At 41.1% G+C, this 21961-nt stretch overlaps 1 protein-coding gene and 1 long non-coding RNA gene across 2 annotated transcripts in view; one reads left to right on the forward strand and one right to left on the reverse strand.

Annotated features, from left to right (window-relative positions):
* LOC122794231 overlaps positions 1 to 5909 on the reverse strand; it is a 65939-nt gene extending 60030 nt beyond the window's left edge. Inside the window, exons 1-3 of the long non-coding RNA XR_006363625.1 lie at positions 5819 to 5909; positions 5142 to 5264; positions 3558 to 3685 (exon numbers count right to left, since the gene is read on the reverse strand). This is a non-coding gene — a long non-coding RNA (uncharacterized LOC122794231). The remainder of the gene's footprint in view (positions 1 to 3557; positions 3686 to 5141; positions 5265 to 5818) is intronic.
* The window catches only part of FHDC1 (FH2 domain containing 1), a 1772510-nt gene that overhangs the window by 1450176 nt on the left and 300373 nt on the right, over positions 1 to 21961 (forward strand). The gene's annotated exons all lie outside the window — the stretch shown is intronic.

The following is a 21961-nucleotide window of genomic DNA, read 5'->3' on the forward strand; positions in this document are numbered from 1 at the left end:
AGGGTGGGAACACTGTAATCATGTTGATACTAACATCATTATTAAACAAGCTGATAAGGGTGGGAACACTGTAATCATGTGATACTAACATCATTATTAAACAAGCCGATAAGGGTGGGGCCACTGTAATCATGAATCGAACTAAATACATGGCCTCACTAAAACTGTTGTTGAATGATGAGCACACTTAAGAAAATTACTTTTTCTGAAGTTAGAAAATGCATCAATGATGTAAACATGGCTATATATGACTTGCAGCTTAGTGGTGATATAAATATTGAATTGCTTAATTACTTTACTGTGCCTTTTCTCAGAATTCCTCAGATATATGGTATACCTAAAATTCATAAGTCACTCACCAACCCACCAATGAGATCTACTGTCTCAGGAAGGGGTTGGGTGACAGAACCATTGTCCGTATACCTGCAGAAAAGACTAAGTCAGTTTTTGCATATGTGCCCTAGTATGGTTAAAGATACTTCTGACTTCTTGAGGAAACTTAAGGAGTGGCATGTTAAAAGAAATCCAGAAGGAGCCTTTGGTTATTTACTTGTGACAATGGATATAACTTCCCTGTTCGCGGTAATACCGAATGATTATGGACTTGAAGCCATACGAGAATTTTTAAGTAATGAAGTGTCTATGCCAGCAAATGAGATAGAGAATATTTGCTTACTTCTGGAACTGGTGTTAACAAAAATGTGTTTCTTTTTGATGATGAACCTTATTTGCAACAGGCAAGAGTGGCCACGGGGACAACAGTGGCCAACACATATACAAATATTGTATTGTATCAGTGGGGGAAAAGTTTATATATAGTGACAGGTATGTTTTGAATACTAAAGTTGAATGTTAAAAATTTGTGGATTTTTTTTTTTTTGTACAGACGCGGAGTTTTGATGAGCTGCATGAATATATTTCTTATTTAAATAGCATGACAATTTTCTTAAATTAAAAATGGAACATTCTGACAAAGAGATAGCATTCTTGGATATATGTCTGGAGAAAAAATGAGAAAGAATAGAAACCAGCATTCACAAAAAAAGAAGTTCATGCTTGCTGTTATGTCCATAAGCAAAGTATGCATGCACCTCATGTGTTTTCAGGAATAATGAAGGCTCAGTTGGGTAGGGTCAGTAAGTTAAATACTGATGACCAGAAATTTAATCAGCAGCTAGAAGAGATGGTTGATGAATTTATAAATAGTGGTTATAATCAAACAGAACTTCTTAGAATTTGTGATGGGGTAAAAAAGGACAGAGAAACTTCTCTAAAACCCATATTTTCTAAGGGGGCAGAAGTGGTACAAAAGGGAGTTTGATGTAGTAAAATTAGGTATAACTACTTTTAATGTAAGGATAGGTGATCTTAAAAGAGTTATACAAAAGAATTGTATTATTTTGTTGGCTCTACCTGAGCTGCAGACCATTCTGAATGAAAAGCCTTATTTTTCTTATAGGAACACTAGAAACTTAAAAATGAGGCTATGTTACAGAGATTCTAAAGTATATGCCAAGCAACAAACAGAAGGCATTTAATTGTATGAATTGTAGTTGTTGTAATATTTTAACAGGTAATAATAATAATGTGTTCACACATCCTGTGACCAATAGGCAATACACTTTATCCCTCAGAGCCAGTTGTAATACCAGCTATGTGGTGTACCTCGCCACTTGTGTAAAATGTTTTTCATTTTATGTGGGTAAAACCACCAGAAGGCTGAGGGAGCAAATTATTGAGCATAAGACGGATATAAGAAAGAGAAATGACAAGAATGCTTTAAGTAGACATATCATGAACAAGGGTGAGGACCATTGTTTTAAGTTTAGGGTAGTAGACATAGTAGTGAAATGAACCAGGGGACTGATTTAAACAATTTTATTGAAAGAGTATGACTGGATTATAAGATTATGTGCAGAGTTTGAACCTGGTCTTTACACTACTGTTAATATTAAACCTGTTTTAGTAAGAATACAACAACAAAATATTTAATGTATTTTTTAAAAATAATTTTATGCAGTGACATGTGATATGCTGGCTGTGGTCATGTGGTACTTGTTTGATCTTATATAAATGGTGATTATTCTGTGTAATGGTATTAGCACAGAGAAAGGGTTGTTACTCAAAAGCTTTGCTTTAATAAAGTTTTTGCTTGACGTTGGAGCAATTTATTCCTTTTCTTTTAAGTCTGTGAACTCTGAACATATTAAAGTGTGGAGGAAGTACTTCAGTATCCTTTGTGTGTGGTTTAAGCCTTTTCCGTGATTACTAGTATGTCATGAGACTGTGCAGTCATCCAAGCACTCAAGCATGAAATTGAAACATTTTCTTGCATATGAAATGTGTATTTACTGAAATAAAATTTAAGCATAATTTGTCTACCTGGAATATGGGTTGAAGGTGTGGATTGTGAGATGTTCGTACAAGGGTTAGGATGATTGTCACCACAGAACAAGAGGAATTTCAAAATTTTGTAGCAAAGATCGGATACAATTTTGGTTAAATTGTCAGTAAGTGTAATGTTAAGCAGGTATAGCTGTGTCTGAAACAGTCTGGATTTAAAGAACAGTTTATTGTCTGTGTGAAAGACTTGAGGTGTAATGGGTAGGGAATAGTGTCTTGCGTTACTTGTGTAAGAAGTAGTGTCTCTAGGAGAGTTTAGAATAGCCTGGATAGGGACTAAATATGACACTGAAGATAGAGAGAGAGTGAGAGTGAGAGGAGAGCATTATTGATAGAGCAAGTATCATTTTAGAGAGTTAATCAGACAAAATCCTCTAATTATCCACTTAAGTAGAGTAATAAAGTTTGTAGAAATGAAGGAAGGGGAGTAGTATGCAAGTGTGATATTAATAGGAACATGTTGAGAAATGGAGCGCATGGATGAGGAGGGTGGAGCTACCAGAGGAAGGGGATGGGGTGGAGCCAGCAGAGGAAGTGATGTGGTGCGGATTGATTTAAATGTAGATATAGTGGGGGTGGAAGGGATTAGGGGCAGGGTAGGGGAACGAAGTGAGCCCGGAGGGCAACATGTTGAGAAATGGAGCGCATGGATGAGGAGGGTAGAGCTACCAGAGGAAGGGGATGATGGGGGTGGAGCTGGCAGAGGAAGGGATGTGGTATGGATAGGTTTAAATGTAGATATAGTGGGGGGGGTGGAAGGAATTAGGGGCAGGGTAGGGGAGCGAATTGAACCCGGAGGGCAAACAAAGTGGGATGACACCCCAGACCACAAGAACCAGCAGATAAGTACTCAGTTCTCTCAGTGAGGCTGCAACAAATCCGTTCAAGATGCTGGTTATAGGGTCAGTTCAGTATTGGGTGAAAAGTACACAAGGGTACATTTACAGCTTATAAAGAAAGTCAGTTTAAGGGCATTTGGTACTTCTTAACTAAGCACAGTGGAATCAGAAACTACTGCAAGTACAATTCCGAATTAAAGTACGCTGGGAGGGGGATGGGTGGTGTGCACACTACACAGATTCACATTAAACAACTATTCAAGCCAAACATTGCAGACTGAAAATCCACTTAAAGGGAAAAACTTTTATACACACTTTTTTAGTTGTAAAACATTCTTGCAGGTTTGCAGAGAGCTTGCAGCTGAATTTTCTTGTTTGAGTCCCGAGTCTTTACAGTCATCCTGGGGGGGGTGCCTTGTAGTTTAGAGATGAGGGTAACAGAACTAATGGAGAAAAAGAAAAAGGAAAAAGCAGGTTATGGGGGGAGGGTTAGATACCCATCATCCTGAGTTACATTAAGCACAACAGCTTATTTTTAGTAGGCCTAGAGTAAAGCAGTGTTTAACAGACTTAAAGTAGATACAGGGAAAAGGAACAACAGTCTACAGATTGTGTGTTACAGCTACATCACTATGCATGTTATAGTATTCCTGCAGCAAAAACCTTGAATTGACATCCTGTAACATTAAATTCTTTCAAATATCAACACATCATTCATATTAGAACTAAAACACCATGCAGTCAAAATACATTGGATTCACTTCCTGAGAAATAAAATGCCTTCTCCAAACTATCGCATCGCTCAGGTAGAAACGTGAACTAAAATAAAAAGTGCAACAGTATACAGAATCCAAGCTACTGCTGCAGCACTATATACAATATACTATGCATGCAGTTAACAGAGATTTTACTTTTTCTTAAATAAGAAGCTTATCACGCAGCCATCACGTACAGTTATAAAACACACACACTATAGCTCTCAACCAATCAGTGACAAATTTTCGACAGAATCAGAGACAAATCCACAAATAATCAGGGATAATCAGAGATCCTTTTAAAATATTAGTATTAACTTGAGACATTGACAAAGTAAGATAATATGAATTAATATATAATTACTGAAATAAAAGAAGTCTATAACTCTGATTATTATCATTATTTACTAAGAGCAGTTCACTTTTCTCCAAAAGTCACCAGTTTTAGGAGGGACAGAGCTAAAATTTGAGTCAAAATCAGGGACATCCCTGAAAATCAGAGACAGTTGAGAGGTATCACTCTCACACACACAATAAAAAAAAACAATACTTGCTTATTTAGTGTACACACTCCCAGGTAAAGACTTATAGAGGAGACCAGAATGAAAATGAAAATGGAACAAAAATGGTGCCAGCTAAGGTAGCATTGCAGTGGAGCAAAGCATCATGGGAGAAGGCATCAGAGCATAGTTAAGGTGGACAGGGAAGAAGAAGAATAAAAACTAAGAGTAAAACAGGGATAAAAGACACCCCAGAGAACAAGAACCAGCATGTAATTACTCATTTCTATCAGTGAAGTTGCAGCAACCCCGGAGAAGAAGAACTAGCAGGTAAGTACTAAGAAAAAAAATGTCAGTGATGCTGCAGCAAATCTGTTTAAGATGCTGGTTATAGGGTCAGTTCAGTATTGGGTGAAAGATATACAAGGGTACATTTACACCTTATAAATATAGAAAGTTAGTTTAAGGGCTTTTGGTACTCCTTCTTAACTAAGCACAGTGGAATGAGAAACTGCTGCAAGTACAATTCCTAATTAAAGTAAGATGGTTCTACACTACACAGATTCACATTATATTAAACACAACTGTTCAAGCCAAACACTGCACACTGATAAGCAATTAAAGGGAAAAACTTTTATACACACTATTTGTAAAGCATTCTGGCAGGTTTACAGAGAGCTTCCAGGTGAATTTCCTTGTAAGAGTCCCGAGTCTTTAAAATCATCCAGGAGGGCACCTTGTAGTTTAGAGATAGGGGGGTAGCAGAACTAAGGGAGGAAAAAGAGAGGAAGAATCAGGTTAGAAGGAGAGGGTTAGATACCCATTATACTGAGTTACATTAAGTACAACAGTTTATTTTTAATAGGCCTAGAGTAAAGTAGAGTTGAATAGACTTAAAGTAGATACAGGGAAAAAAAACAGTCTACAGATTGTGTGTTACAGCTACATCATTATGCATATTATACTATGCCTGCAGCAAAAGCCTGGAATTAACATCCTGTAACATTAAATTCTTTCAAATATCAACATACCATTCATATTAGAACTAAAACAGCATGCAGTCAAAGTACATTGGATTCACTTCCTGAGAAATAAAATGCCTTCTCCAAACTATTGTATAGCTCAGGTAGAAACATGAACTAAAATACAGTCAAAGTACAACAGTATACAGAATCCAAGCTACTGCTGCAGCACTATATACAATATTCTATGCGTGCAGTTAGATATTTTACTTTTTCTTAAATGAGAAGCTTACCACACAGCCATCACTTAGTAGAGTTATAAAAAAACACACACACACAAGTAATAAAAAAGTACTTACTTATTTAGTGTACACACTCCAAGGAAAATGTTTATAATGGAGACCAGAGTGAAAGTATAAATGGAACAAAAAATGGTGCCAGCTAGGGTAGCATTGCAGTAGAGCAAAGCATCATGGGAGAAGGCATCAGAACATAGTTAAGGTGGACAGGAAAGAAGAAGAATAAAAACTAAGAGTAAAACATGGATTAAAAACACCCCAGAGAACAAGAACCAGCAGGTAAGTACTCAGTATCAGTGAGGCTGCAGCAAATCTGTTTAAGATGCTGGTTATAGGGTCAGTTAAGTATTGGGTGAAAAGTATACAAGGGTACATTTACAGCTTATAAAGAAAGTCAGTTTAAGGGTGTTTGGCACTCCTCCTTAACTGAGCACAGTGGAATCAGAAACTACTGCAAGTACAATTCCTAAATAAACTAAACTGGGGGGAGGATGGGTGGTGTGCATACTACACAGATTCACATTAAACACAACTATTCAAGTCAAACATTGCACACTGAAAATCCAATTAAAGGGAAAAACTTTTATACACACTTGTTTAGATGTAAAGCATTCTGGCAGGTTTGCAGAGAGCTTGCAGGTGAATTTTCTTGTTAGAGTCTCAAGTCTTTAAAACCATCCAGGGGGCACCTTGTAATTTAGAGATGGGGGGTAGCAGAACTAAGGGAGAAAAAGAAACGGGAAGAAGCAGGTTAGAAGGAGAGGGCAAGATACCCATCATACTGAGTTACATTAAGCACAACAGTTTATTTTTAGTAGGTCTAGAGTAAAGTAGAGTTTAAGAGACTTAAAGTAGATATAGGGAAAGGAACAACAGCCTACAGATTGTGTGTTACAGCTACAGCATTGTGCATATTATAGTATTCCTGCAGTAAAAGCCTGGAATTGACATCCTGTAACATTAAATTATTAACACACCATTCATATTAGAACTAAAACAGCCTGCAGTCAAAGTACATTGGATTCAATTCCTGAGAAATAAAATGCCCTCTCCAAACTATTGCATAGCGCAGGTAGAAATGTGAACTAAAATACAAAGTGCAATAGTATACAGAATCCAAGCTACTGCTGCAGCACTATATACAATATACTACGCATGCAGTTAACAGAGATTTTACTTTTTCTTAAATCACTTAGTACAGTTATAAAACACACACACACACACACACACACTAAGAAATAAATAAAAAAAATACTTGCTAACTCACTCTTCTTACTAGCTTTCTCTAATCTTCCTTGACTATTCTTTCAATCTGTCTTCTAAAACTTAAGCTAATCATTTCAGTGAAACATTCTGTAGTAATTGTCTTGCCTTCATGCAACTACATTTTGATGAAACTGGATTTTTGTAATCACTTACCCCAAAACTATATTCATCTTAATGACATCCCCCAGGATTCACTAATCCTCCATGTAAGACTAGATTAGTCTTACACGGAAGAGCCAGTCTAAGAGTAAGACGGCAGCAAGCCATGCATACTAAGGCTAGCACGGAGCGTGCACGAGTGCAGGGGGTGTGTCGGACTGCCGAGCAGTCCAAAAATCCACGCCCCTGCAAGTCTGACACTCGGAAAATGTCTACCTACATGAGCGAGTCCACTCAAATGTGTACATACCTAACACTACACTCCCCCACATTCTAAACCCCTGTACAATTATAAAATGTAAACATTTTTTTTATTATTTCCGATATAGCTGTCCGTATTTGCGCGGGTTTGCCCATTGCTTAGCTACAGTTAGCAGTTTAGACACTGAAGAGGATAATAAGAAACTTATATGCAAATTAAGCAAAATAGAGATAGCATAGTGGTAGAGCCTTCGCACAAAGAGGAGTCATTCCCAGTTTGAGTCCCACCTCTCCCCCTTCTTATTTTCTGTTGGAAATCTGTATATAAAAATAATTCCTGACATTTATCATTTAAATTTTTGTAAAAAGCATTGAAATGGCCTATGTAGTAGTGAACAAATTTTATATATATTTATATATATATATATATATATATATACACACACACATATACATACATACACACACACACAAGAAGGTGAAATGGTTATGCATACTGATGGATGGTATCTTAAGCAATGTGAAGCACTGCTAAGCAAAGTTTACCAGTATTAAGCATATTTATATGTAATTGCTCGTAGCTGAGCACTGCACTGCATTAACTAGCGCAATGGCTTTGCGCATAGCTGCGCATCATGCCAGCTAGCGCAAACAGAACATATTTGTGTGGAGTTGCGCTCCGCGCTAACCAGCTCAATGTCGAGCAACATAGAGCAACGTCGGGCAAAGTTGAGCAAAGTCAGCTAAACACAGCCACACCTCCTAGCCAGTCTGGCCAGTAGTAAAATAAAAAGCAATGACAGGGCTTGAACCCGGGATACTGTGCACCATAATCACAGTACTGAACCACTAAGCCATGACAGCATTTCAAAACCATGCACTTTCAACACACACATACATATCAATGGAAGTTTACCCATTGCTAAGCAGGTGTGCCTTCAGCTGAGTTTTTTCAAAACTGGCCAGTCCCAGATAAGTGCGGTAAATGAGGCATATTTAAGCTCCATAGGTGGGAATACTTGCCATAACTGGTTATAGCTCCCATCTGCAGGCAGCATGGCTGGTGCTGGAGAGGGCTCTTGATTTTGAGTGCAACGTTGGGGCATTGAGGAGTCAAAAGTAATGGTTTGGCTCCTTGTCCACAATCATGAGGACAGACTCCTGTGGGGCCAGTACCAGGGCACCCAATACAAAGCGGAAGCCTGGAACAGTCTAGCTCATGAACTCACCAGTGCCACAGGCATCCTTCGGACTGATGAGCAGGTCAGACACCACTACTCGGACCTGAAGAGACGCAAGGAGGATTAACTGGACCAGTGGATCCAGGAGGCCCATGGGATGGAAAATGCCTCACTACAGAGTAAGTAGCCATGGAATTAAGTATGTAAGAATTGCTATTCTAGTCTATACTATGGATAGGTATGTCTCAATATCACTTCATTTACTTCACAGCTGCAGGTGTCCGTGCTGCAAACCAGCAAGCCTATGCTAAGGCTGCGCCACCAGGCAGGTTAGTAATTATTCTGCATGTACTATTATGTAAAATAAATGAGAGAGCCTGAAAAAAAGTGTTTTAACCCAATAAATAAAGATATAATAATCCTTTAATAATTATTCTGCATGTACTGTTATATAAAATAAATGAGAGAGCCTCTAGAAAAGTGTTTTAATTATTTAATAAAGGTATAATTCCTGGAGTGTGTCTGTGTCATTTTCTTTGATATGTTGTTGTACTCTTGCATTATAGAAATAGTACTGTTGTATTAAGTGCTGTTAACCCACACTTGGGTAAGCCCATATAAAGTGGATGAAGGGAGTGCCAGTAGCTTTTAAGCATATTTACAGTCCTCAACTGTTGGTTCATGCCCAGCATGTACAGGTTAATCTGGCACATGAGTAGCTTGGTATTGTGTTCCCCAGAAATGTCAGTGTGCTGCCAGAAATGTAGGGAGCTGTTAACATATTACTGTTAATTTCACCTGAACATATCTAGATAATTATAGAAAAGTAGAGCTGTCAGTGTACCATCTCAGCAATAGTGTGTCTGAGAAACTCACAAAATATGTAGCAGTAACATCTGCATCCCGGACAGTTTGTATGTCAGATACAGCTCATGTACATAAAGATCTACAAAACCCATTTCACAATTTAAGGACAATTGGGTAGTGTAATATATGTAGGGGACATATAACTGCAGTTAATAGGAATGTAGTGTAAACTAGAGGGATATATAAGTTGTTAATGGAGCTATCTTTTTCCACCCTACTGTATGTGCATAAAAATGCAATTCCACACCTCAATGGGTATGTCTAATCTCAAAACATTTGTTGGGACATATGTCCTATTGGTTTATAAATATCTGCATTTATTTCGATGCATGTGCCCTGTTCAAATACCACAATATTGGTGGCCTGTTGCCATCAATTAAACCTGCATGCTGTTGTAATGTCCACTGTTCTATATATGCATGTGCTATGCTTGCTGTTCAACTGTTGGACCTCTGGTGTGTTGGGTTAATGGGAATACTTCTGCATGCTGTTATAACTAATTGGGAATGCTGTTGACTGTTACTAACCCATATTTTCATTAAATCCTCCAAAACATAGAACGTATGGGAAGGCCGGTCCCAGCGGACCCACCTGTCCCACTTCAGCTGGTGATGGCAACTGGCACCAGCAGGTCCGGTGCCCAGCCTGGGACCTCCTCCTCCACTGGCCCTGTGCCACCTTCGGATAGAAGTGCTGCAGGGGATGAGGCTTGCCCCCGTGCAAGCGTGGGTGGAGGGCTACCTATCACCCTCAGAATGGTCCGGGCTGTGGTGCATAGAGAGATCGAGCATTCTGTCACTGATCCTCTATGCCAGCTTGAGGCACGAATGGTGAGATTCACGGGTGAGCCTGTCCCTCCTAAGCAGCCCCCAACACAGCCACCCTCTGGGCTGTGAAGGTGCAGTGGTGACTGCCCATGGGTGGGGATCTCAGTTCCACTGTTGCCATCTGTGGGCTCATGGGCTTGCAATTTCCAAACATCCTTCCCAGTCAATGGTGTTCACCCACCATGTGTCATATTTTGCCCCTGTATGTGTCTTGTCTGTTTACCTCCCCAATCTACCTCCCCAAATATACCTACTTCCCCTACCCCACATTCCACTCTCAACTGAAAAAAAAAAAAAAGGCAATCTGCTCCCAAAAAAAAAATTACGCCCCATACATAGCTGCCCATTTTGCACAGATGTCCGCTGGACACATAAAATGTAATTTAATTGGCAGTACAACATACTTTGTTGTCCTCACCCCTCTCTCAGGTATGGAAGGTTTCATATTTCCCTCCAAATTTATTGCATATGCACAGCTGTTGCTGTTAAATGGGCAGCTATGGACATTCCCTACACCCGTCCTGCACATCCCGAGCTGTTTTTCCTACTGTCTTTCCCTCTTTGTGCCCCTTTTTCACCACTTTCCTATCTCCCCATTTTCTTTTCTTTCAAAGAAATGAGCACGGGGGTTAGCGGGAGTAAGCACTTTTAAGCAGTAGTTAGCGGGTTTGCACGAGTGTGTGCTTGTGTGTGCTTAGCTAAGCATTGCTAAGCATCGCGCAAACCCACTTACAACTGCTGTATGCGAGGGCCCTTGTTCTGCTTAGCAGCAAAATAAAACACCTCTGTCAGTCTCGGACCCAGGTCCTTGTACACACTACACTGCATGAAGTACCACTAAGCCATGGTAGATATACAAGTTGGTGCTGAAATAAATATATCGTGCAGAGTGAGTGAAAGTAAAGGAAAAATAGGAATGCCATAACACACAACTTGTTCTGTGGATCTTTACCAGCAGTTGTTGTGGAATTGCATTCCATGACTGTGATAAGAGAAGCAGCCATTATAGCAGGAAATAATGTTACAGCAGCACTTTACAACCCCCACACAGTTTCATAGCAGGACAAACACTGGCATATCTGATTAGGGCAGAGGCCATACCTCCCAACTGTGCCTAATTTTCAAGGATATTCCTGATTTTGAAACAAATTTTAGCTTTGACCCTCTGAATCCCTCTGAAAAGTACTGACGTTGGTCAGAAAGGTGGTGAATTACACTTAATGAATAATGACAATAAGTAAGAGTTAGACACTGCTTGTACTTCAGAAAAGGTGTATTAATCCATATGCTCTGGTTCTCTTAAAGTCTCAACTTAATGGCACTAATATTTTAAAGGCGTACCTCACTTTTACCTACTTTTCCTGGAGTCTGTTCAAATATGTACCCGAGTGTTTGAGAGGCCTGGCAGAGGCAGAAACACACAGACATATCAGCTTTTCTGCTGTTACACTGTGCAAATAGCTTTGGAAGGTGTTCCAGAAGCATACCCTTATGTAGGAGTACAACACTGAAATACAAAAGGATGTAGCCATGTACTGGTAGCAACCAACTGTAACAATGCCATTGTTCCAGTTCAGAAAAGACTGGTGTGATGCACAGACAAAAAATAACAGGCTAACCTCTGGCTACCTTGTGGATAGGTCCACAGTTGGGAGCTACACAGACAGACTGCTTGCCTTGATAAACTAACAGGTACACAGCAACCCTTTAAGTCCAGCAAGATAAAATTCACACAATAATACATAATGCTCTCTGTACTTATGTACCCGTACCCAAATGTAGAATATACCTATGTTCAGGGTCTACCAAGGATGTAGGTAGGCATACTCAGCACTGAAATTTGTCCAGTTTTCTTGAGCAGCATGTGCTAATGTCAACACTAAAAAAGCACAAACTGTTCAGAAGTGAGTAAATTAATATTCACAGTATAGCAGTTCACAAACAATTCATGTGCCAAAGGAATACATCTCAATAGCTAGTTTTGTATGGCAGTTAATTGTACAATTAGAAAAGAAAGTACATACTCCCATGTATCTTGGGTTAGCATTTTGAGGGGTGAGTACAATTCTACACTGACAAGTGTGTACTGGAAGCGGCAACATTCATGTCTGAGTAAAACATTTAAATCACTGGCTACACCCCTGGCTTCAGATATAAGAACTATACCAACCTTCTGCCTTAAACAACGATGTCCACAGCAAACAAGCATGATCCCCATCTTGGAAAGCTGAAAGGGCCACGCCTACCTGAGTTAGCAATTTATAGCATTGGATTGCTATGAGAGTGATTACTGCAATTACCACACAGTAGGCTGCATGCAATTAGCAAATGGTGGCCACCAATTAGTACAGAGGCCATCACATGCACATGTGCAAATACCTATAAAAGCAGGCTGTAATTGCCGCCAACAAACTCAATCACTCTATTGCAGAGACTGACAGAGAGAGAGAGAGAGAGAGAGAGACAGCGACAGCAAAAAGCATAAGGAAAAAGAAATACCAACTCATACAAAGGAAAGGTATGTAACAGATCTGTATTTACTGGCATGTAGTAGATGTGTTTGAAGAGTACTCTACATAATGTGAACCATTCATATGTGGCAGCAGTACGTATCTATGCACAGATGTCCTGCTTAACTACTGCCATGGACAATTCAGTGTGTACCTGTGGGCAGTGGGACATAACTGTGAAATGTGTAGCTCAGCATTAAATGTCAAACATCTGATCCATATCTGTGTTCTATGCAGTTGTGTGGCCAATGGCTGTTTGGGGGATTAGCACAAACATTTATATAAACATGGGTGTGACAGAGTAACACATGCATGATAGTCATATTAAAGTGTAGCTTAGCACTGGCAACTGCTGTACCAGGGCTGGTATGCTAATCTAGCATTTGGAGCTATATATACCCCCTCTAATGTTACTGTGTGTTCACATGTGACACTTGTTCATGTTGCAACAAGGCCCAACAGTTCAGCTGTGAGTTCCAGGGACTTACAACAGTGTGGACCTTGTGTGGGTATAGCACACACATATGGAGAGATCTGTCTGTGTCAGATATATTAGCATCTGTATATGTGCATAGAGCAAGGGACATACTGCAACTGTTTGCGAAGGGTGGACATATATATGTTGGTGAAGGTTGTTATGTGCATATTTGTATGTAGGTTTTAGTGTGTGACAAACAAGACAGCACACAGTGCTGGTATATGATATGTGGTGGTTAAACACTGAGTGTTTTGTTCAGTTTGCAATGTTGCAGCCAGTGAGGCCTGCTAAAGCTACCTGGGCTGTGAACACTTTCAATGCATTTCTCACAAGACTGTGCGATATTATTACATTACTGTATACCTCACATTCTTTGTATAATTGATATTCCCACCATGAAAGGTGGACTGTATATGTGCCTGTATGTATATGTATATGTACACCAATGGATGTGTATATGTGTATGTGTGTATATATATATATATATATATATATATATATATATATATACACATACAGAGAGAGAGAGAGAGAGAAAGTCATACATACTCATACACACCCACATCTACTTGTTGCAATAGATTCTATGTAAAGTTGACTGAGTGTGATGGTCAATGTGTTGGTGAATATGTCAAAGATGTGTATTTGTGGGATAGCTTAGTGGGAAACTGTTTCTGTCATGGTATTATGAGTCCTTGCTTTGATCCCAGCAAAAGCTGTGTATGCTGTTGCTAGGCAGATAAAGCAGTATGGCATACAGTCTGATGTAGTCCCTTGGGGTGTGTCATTGGAGGCTAAAGCACTACATGTATGCTTATTGATTGGTACGGATGTTGAATCCAAATCCTGTATGTACTGTAGTACTACTTGAAGCTCTGGGCATAAACAGCAAAGTATGGTGTATGTCCACATTGCTTGGAACCACTGTTTTGTGTGGTCCCTGTAGTCATCACAGATTACATTCCTCAAGCTTAAGGTTTTGTAAGTACTGACACACAGTACTATATGGTACACACGTAAAGCTTTTCTGGGTTGCCATACCTTTGTGTCTTGTAATTATGTCTGATGTGTGTGTGGGTATGCCTGTAACATGTCCTCTGTCATGTGTGTTACAACATATAACTGTGTATCTAGCAACATTTATAATGTACTACAGCAGTATGCCACCTATATTCACAATTGTGCACATATTTTGGCCATGGGTTTGCCATCAACAAGTTGTGTGGTATAATGGTAATACTGTAACTGGACCTTACAAACATTGCGATGGATGACATATTTTTTTATGCATTGGCTTGATCTATATCTGGTGTTGCTAGGTGGTGCATTGTGTTGCATACAGTCTGCCAGGTACTCTTGTATAGTCTTATATAGTGATTTTATTTTGTTGCTGTGCAGAACATGGTTTATTATATAGAGCGTGCCAGGCACTTTCAAGCAGTTGTGGGGTGAGCACTGATAAGTGGTAGTGAAAGTGTTTAATCTCAGTCAGCTAATAGGTTGCTATATATGGCTGTTCAGTGATATCTGTACTGTATAGTGTTAAATGTGCCATATGACTTGCTCAGACATTTTTTCTTTGTCTTCCAGGGATCATGGCACACTGTAGAAATCCTAGCTACAGTAGTGCTGAACATGAGATTCTTACCAGTTGTATGATTCAGCACTACAGCCTACTATTCTCCAGAACCAGCCGAGACCAGCAGGAGCTACTGCAATGTGGCAAGATGTTGTCCGGAGGGTAAATGAGGTAGGCCTGCATAACCGGACATATGAGCAGGTATGCCACCACTGCAGTGATCTACTTAGACATGTCCGTCAGTGTGCTTCTGATGTATGGAGACAACAGCTTGCAACAGGTGGTGAGGTTAACATCCATCCCCCCTCACCAGAGTGGAGGAGCTGTTCCTGAGCCTGGTGGCACCTGCCCAACAACAACAGCAGCAGACATTTATCATGATGGAGTTTGGAGCCACCCAGCAAGAACACATGGAGCATGCAGATAATATGGCATATCTGTACATTACTGTTACCTCTATTGGTAGATCATGCATATGTGAGATGTGTACTGTGTAGTTAGAAGATGTGGAGCCTGTTGTTGTGCAATACTGATAATTTGGAACATAATCTGTAGGCCTGTGAATGTAAACTGTTGTTCTACTGTAAGATTGCAAACCCACAGTAGCAATGCCACAGTTGTTGCCACTGACTAACTGTTTCATATCTATGTAGGTCCCTCTGGTGTGACAGCAAGGCAGCGGACAGTTGCTGGTGAGTGTGTTCTACATTTATTATTGCAAATAAAAAGTGCATGTCATAGTTAAGGTGTAGGCCATGTACACATGTAACACACCTACCCATAATGCATGCTGTGCATGTTTGCTGTGAGACCACGTACATCTCACTAATGTGATTAGCTGCCTCAAACACATGCAATACACAGACCATCTCAAACAAATGTGGCTACACTGTAGTGACCATTGGATAGGCAGAGTTGATACACAACATGCACATAACATACACAACTATGTCATACATAGAACATGTTAACATGCTACACATGAAGGATTCACAAACCCTCTGTAAAGTCACACTCCAGTATCCTAAATGTCATCCACACAGCACACATAATATACCTGAGGGGTAGACGCCTATCGTGGGGCAGTGAAACACTCTGCAACACACAACACATTAATGTTAGGGAGTGCTCCTTATTGGCCTCCTTACAAACCCATGTAACAACTGGTTGTGAAATGGTGAATGTAGCCATGGTAGTGCAGTTCCGGTACAGCATGATAGGTGCTGGTTTGGGACACATTTGTAGCCTTGAGTGATCACATGATGCTTCATGATGATGGCTTATGGTACTACACCCCATCCAGTTATTGTAACCACAGTACTACACATAGCTTTCATTGCTATACACCTCAATATTGTGTGTGCAAACATATGCACCTCTAAACAATATGCATACCAATCACCATTTGCACAACTGACACATATATGTCTTGTGATGCTATTGAGTGGCTAGGTCATATGACACACATTGGGTGTGTGTGATGTTTAAATTTGCAGTTGTGTTTTAGCATGCCATGTCATGGATGACACTGGCATGTTCACAATATGATCTACACTCACCATAACTACTGTACATTGGGTATGTTGACCAATGGTATTCCATCAGTTATACATGCACCACTGATCTTGTGTGTATACACATCACGCATGAGCTAAAACTGTGTCCACAATTATTTGCTAAAGACACAGAGGCTCTAATCAGAATTGGATATTTATGTGACACACAGATACACATCCAGCCATGGTATGTAGACCTGTGAGTGATGGTGCACAGTACATTACAGAGTTTTGAATACTTGCACAGCAATGTTGTGTCCATTTATGCATTGCATTCCAGGGGGAGGCCAATCACCGAACAAGAAAACACATGCATCAAAGCCATGTATACTGTTAGTAAAAAGGACTGTCTACACTTGCACTGCATGCTGTTGAGCAACACATGTCCTGCATGCTGACATGTGTGATATGACTGTTTTGCTTGTGATACTGTACCTCACCATCAACTGCTATTGAGTATGTTCTGAGACTGCTGGTGGTGTGTGTGTGTGTCTGTCTGTCTGCTTTAGTGAGGAGTGTATTTGTGTGTGTGCATGTGTGCATGTATGCATGTGTGCATGTGGTCTGACATCATGTACAGGTCTTAGTGTGTTTTCTGTTTTCCTCTCGCAGGTGCTGAGGTGGGGCTGGTTCAGTGCAGCAGGGAACCTGATGTCACTGACACAGATAGTGATAATGAGGATAGGTGTGTTGAGGCACAGGCAGGTTTGTCAGGGTCGGTTGTTGGGCCACCAACTGACAGTACACAAGTCTCCACCCCATCCATACACACAGTCATACTGCCTGTACATCCATCATCAACAATGCCCTTAGCAGAGGGACAGTGTACAGTCGCCACTGGCCAGGACAGTGTGGTATCTATGGCACATGCATCAGGACACAGCAGCCATAGCCAGATGTCTGGAATGGTACCACATAGGCAGATGCCCAGGGGTTCTCGTCAGAGCACTGCTGGTCATTATGCCCCTGGAAGATGTGCCACAACTCTTACAACCACACACATGTTCCAGGCTGTCATGGAGGCACAGGCATGTATGGAGCGGTACACCAGACAGGGACTAAGGGCACAGAGGGCTCATAGCACCTCTGTAAATGACAGTATCTGTGACCTAGCAGGTGCCATACGTAATTACACCGAGGTCATTGATAGACGTTGGGGTGAGACATTACATGTCCTCCACAATGTCATGTCCATGTGTCTGGACAGTGCGGGATGGTTGAGACGTCGACGTGGACGTATGCCAGCAACATCATCAGCTGGCAGTCGCCGTGGACTTCCATCAAGTCATAGCCACTCCCGTAGTGCCATTACCAGCCCCAACAATGTTGGGGGGCTGTCCATAGACTGTCCTAGAAGACCACGTGCATGTGGCTCTGGCCAGTCCCAGCAGGGACCTGGATCCAGTGGACATATGTCAACCTCTAAGGATAGTACCCAGTCTGGATTAGTACCTGATACTGTCTGTAGCACCCCTGCCAGGCACAGGTCCCGTATCCATGGACACAGACAGTGATCTGTAAAGCCTGCCAGGTACAGTCTGTAGCAGTCCCACAAATCCCTGTATATGGCAGCCACATGGTGGAACTGTGTGCATGCAGACACACACATAAACCAGACACCTACGGCAAACACATACCTGCATACATTACATCCACATTGGCCCATAACAGTACTCTTGGCCCTCACACACACACATGTCGATTGTATGGCTCAATGTAGGCCTCTGGAAAACCAACAACACACCCTGTGCATATGATAAAACCTGTGCCACCTCCTGTCATCTGTAACATTGATGCAGGAACAGGCTAACATGGTGCTGATGCACAGGGTGACTATTACAGTATAGCAATGTTTTAATGTGTAGCATGTTGTCAGCAGTAAAGTGTAATGATATCCTTGAAGGTGTAGCTGAGCAGGCATGATGTATTAAAGCTATAATTATCAATGTAGCATTGTTTACACCAGTGTTTAATCAAATTGTGTATTGCCTGCCCATGTGCCACTTGGCTGATGTGTGTAGTTTTGTCAGCGTGTGTTAGAGTGGACAGTAAGTGTGGGATGTGTGCAGCACAGATTTGCAGGCGTACATTTGTGAACATGGTTGAGGTGCACTGTCTGCATGTACATGCATATTGGACACATGGGCAGGGTGACATGCCCTGTATTAGACAGTGTTAACACTCCATAGTTTTTATTGGTGGCCAGTATGCATTGTACTATGCTCATTTTGGAACTTGAGTACACGTGTGTGTGTATGACATGGTTTGACACTGTGCTGTGGGTGATACTGTTGTTACTATCTGTCATTGGTGTGCATTCTGGTAGTATACATAACCTCAACAGCCTGCCCATAAAAAAATTGTTAGATGATGGTTTGACAACTGACACATAGATGTAGGACACACAGTAACATTTGCAGCCTTCAAATACTATTCTATGCCAGTAACAATTGGTATTCTCCTGCACTCAGTCCTGGGACCACTCCTGTTTGGCATATAGCTTTCTTAGGTACAAGCAAACACAGTAGGGATATGTCTGGCCATGTTTGGCAATGCATACTGTGGGCTATAATGCATTCTCCAGATGACACACACATCCTCCAAAAGGGTATCATACAGACAGATACTTGGTGTCAAACCCATGCTGTAAAGCTATAAGCCAAATAAAGCATAGTCATCCACTTTTACAAAACATAGTATCCCCAGAGTACCACATAGGTAGTAACCCCAAAAATGTGGAACAGGTACCGATGTATACATAGAGCCATGTGTTAAGTCATCTCTCCTTTGATAATCACATTTCCAAAGGGTTTTGGAAATCCCTCTGTGGATCACATAAGCAATAAGAGGTCTGCATGCATATCCACAAAGGCTGTTGCACACCTATAATAAATATCCATCTTTGACAGACTTTGCTGCTTTTGAACAGGTTTCAAATATACCTCAGGCATAAACCCTCACTCACAATATTCAACAGAAACCGTAATGAGTGTATCTGAAACAGATGACGTAGGCCAGGGATCACTGCAGTGGCTAGGCTTGTCACAAGCATACAGATGTGACCTAAGGTCTGGAAAGTGGCAGCACACTCTGGCAAAGATAGACGTGTTCATGGAGAAAGCAGGGTTCCCACCTATGAAATAATTGAGGTCACATGTATGTATATGTATTTGCTACACAGCTACCTGACGTGTAATGCACATACTGTTGTCATTGTGATATGTCATACAGTAGTAAAAGCAAAACCCACAACACATTGACCAACAGTGTCATACACGTGGAACACGCACACACACAGTCACCTAACTCCTTTATGATATTACAGCAGTACACATTTACACGAGGCGTTATACACATTAATGGGAGTTCTCCTTTCCATAGGTATATTTGTAGGATGGTGACATCAGACTTGACAAAGATGAGTATACCACTTTTAAGGTGTTTCAGTAGTCTTCAAAAAGGTTGCTCCTCTCCAAGGAGAGACACACACACACACACACACACACACACACACACATACTGTTGGCAAGTGCAGGATTCAAACCTCTACCCAACTACTTTATGATACTACAGCAGTACACATTTACACGACACACTATACACATTACTGGGAGCTCTCCTTTCCACAAGTATATTTGTAGGATGGTGACATCATCAGACTTGACAAAGTGGGTTACATTAGGTGGGCTACATAGAAGGAATTTCTAAACACTTTGGCAATGTGATCATCAAAGGAGAGTTTACCATCTACCTGGGTCCCCAGGTCCATAATTACATTCTCCGTAAATACTGGATTACCACCTATGTGGTAATTTGTGGGCACTTTGTTTTATCCAAAGGGGATGACTATACATTTTTTGGCATTCTGCTTGAGGGCATTGTTTTGACACCAGGTATCTGTCTCTAAGACCCTTTTGGAGGATGTCTGTGTCAGCCGTAGAGTCAATTATGGACCACAGTTAGCAGTCATCTGCAAATTTGGTCAGCCATACTCCTCCCGTGCTTGCCTGTACCTCTGAGCAGTATCTACTGAACAGGTGGGGACCCAGGACCAAGACCTGTGGGATGCCACTTGTGACTGGTTTAGAGTCAGACATGGCACCCGCAACTCTGACCATGTGCGTTTGATCTGTGAGCCAGTTGGCCACACATCCTGTGACATAGGGATTAATGTTCAAGCTGGTAAGCTTGTCCATGATGCCAGAGTGGAGAATGGTGTCAAAGGCCTTAGTGAGCTCCAGGTGGGCTGTGTGGACTACTTTCACCTCCATCTATGTCCTTGGTAACTGTTTCAAAGAAGTCAACTAGGTTTAGGAGGCAGGATCTGCCTTTAACAAAGCCAAATTGGGTAGAGTCCAGTGTCTGGAGGTTCCCAATGTCTCTGTTTATGGGTTCCATGATAATCTGCTCCATAGCTTTGTAGACCAGGCTGAGTAGGCCTATAGGGCAATAGTTTCCAGGTTCTGTTGTGGCACCACCTTTGTGGAGCTGGATGACTGTTGCTGTATGCCATTCTTTGGGTACATAGCCCGTGGTAAGGTTGAGTCTGGACAGTGAATGTAGGTGAGTGTGTAGTTCCTTTTGGGGCTGGTGTAAGACGCAGCCTGGGACACCATCCAGTCCCATTGATGCTGTGTTCTTAGCTTTGGAGAGGGCTGTTTTTACCTGCATGTCCATGAAGTCTGGGGCTCTGCATTCTTCTGGGTTGGACACAGGCCCTTTTGGGGGTGAGCGGGGGGTGAAGTTTGCACTGAACTTGTCCGCCAGGATGTGGGCAATGTCAGTTGGTTCAGTGTATTTTTTGCCATTTTGCAGTAGCTGACAGCATATTTGAGAGTTGCCACCTAAATGTTTGGTACAGCTAATGAAGGCTTTGTGGTTGTTATTCTTAGATTCCTTGGCAATTTGTCTTTAGAAACTGGCCTTGGATTATTTTATGAGCGATCATCGTTTCTTCCTAATAATGATCAGTGATGTCTTTCCATTTGTGAAGTTTGCTCCATCATGTGTTAGTTTCCTCCTTCTGTTGTATAGCTTATTTATGGGCAATGACCGCCTGATTGGTTTCTTCTTTTTGGAGGAGTGCATCTTGGTTTTATTTGGGATGTCTCGATCCATGCATCCCTGTAGATGCTCATAGAATTCACTTGTAAATGATTCTGCAGATTGTATAACATTATCCTATAGCAAAGGGGCTTTGGAACTTTCTACTTTGGTCTTGAGAAGTGTGCAGTTTGCTTTTGAAAATTTCTTCACAGTGGTTTCCATGACTGGGGGGGGGGGGCGAGATGTGGATGTCCAGTGTGATTACCTTATGGTCTGATATTACCAGTGAGGGGTTTATCTCTGGTGTGGAACACTGGTACCCCATGTTGGTGATGATCAGGTCCAATATGTTGTCACCTCTAGTGGGCGTGGTGACCAGCTGTTCCAGGGCATTTGAGTTTTTAAACTCTAGGAAACATTGGGCAAAGGACGTTTTACATGAGTAATTCTCCCAGTCAATGTTTGGGTAGTTGTAATCTCCTCATATAATGGTGTTTGGTAGGACCTTTATATTTTCCAGTGTTCTCAGGAAT

The sequence above is a fragment of the Protopterus annectens genome, chromosome 2.part1 (assembly GCF_019279795.1).
Source record: "Protopterus annectens isolate FY-2018-M chromosome 2.part1, PAN1.0, whole genome shotgun sequence".
Lineage (NCBI taxonomy): Eukaryota > Metazoa > Chordata > Ceratodontiformes > Protopteridae > Protopterus > Protopterus annectens.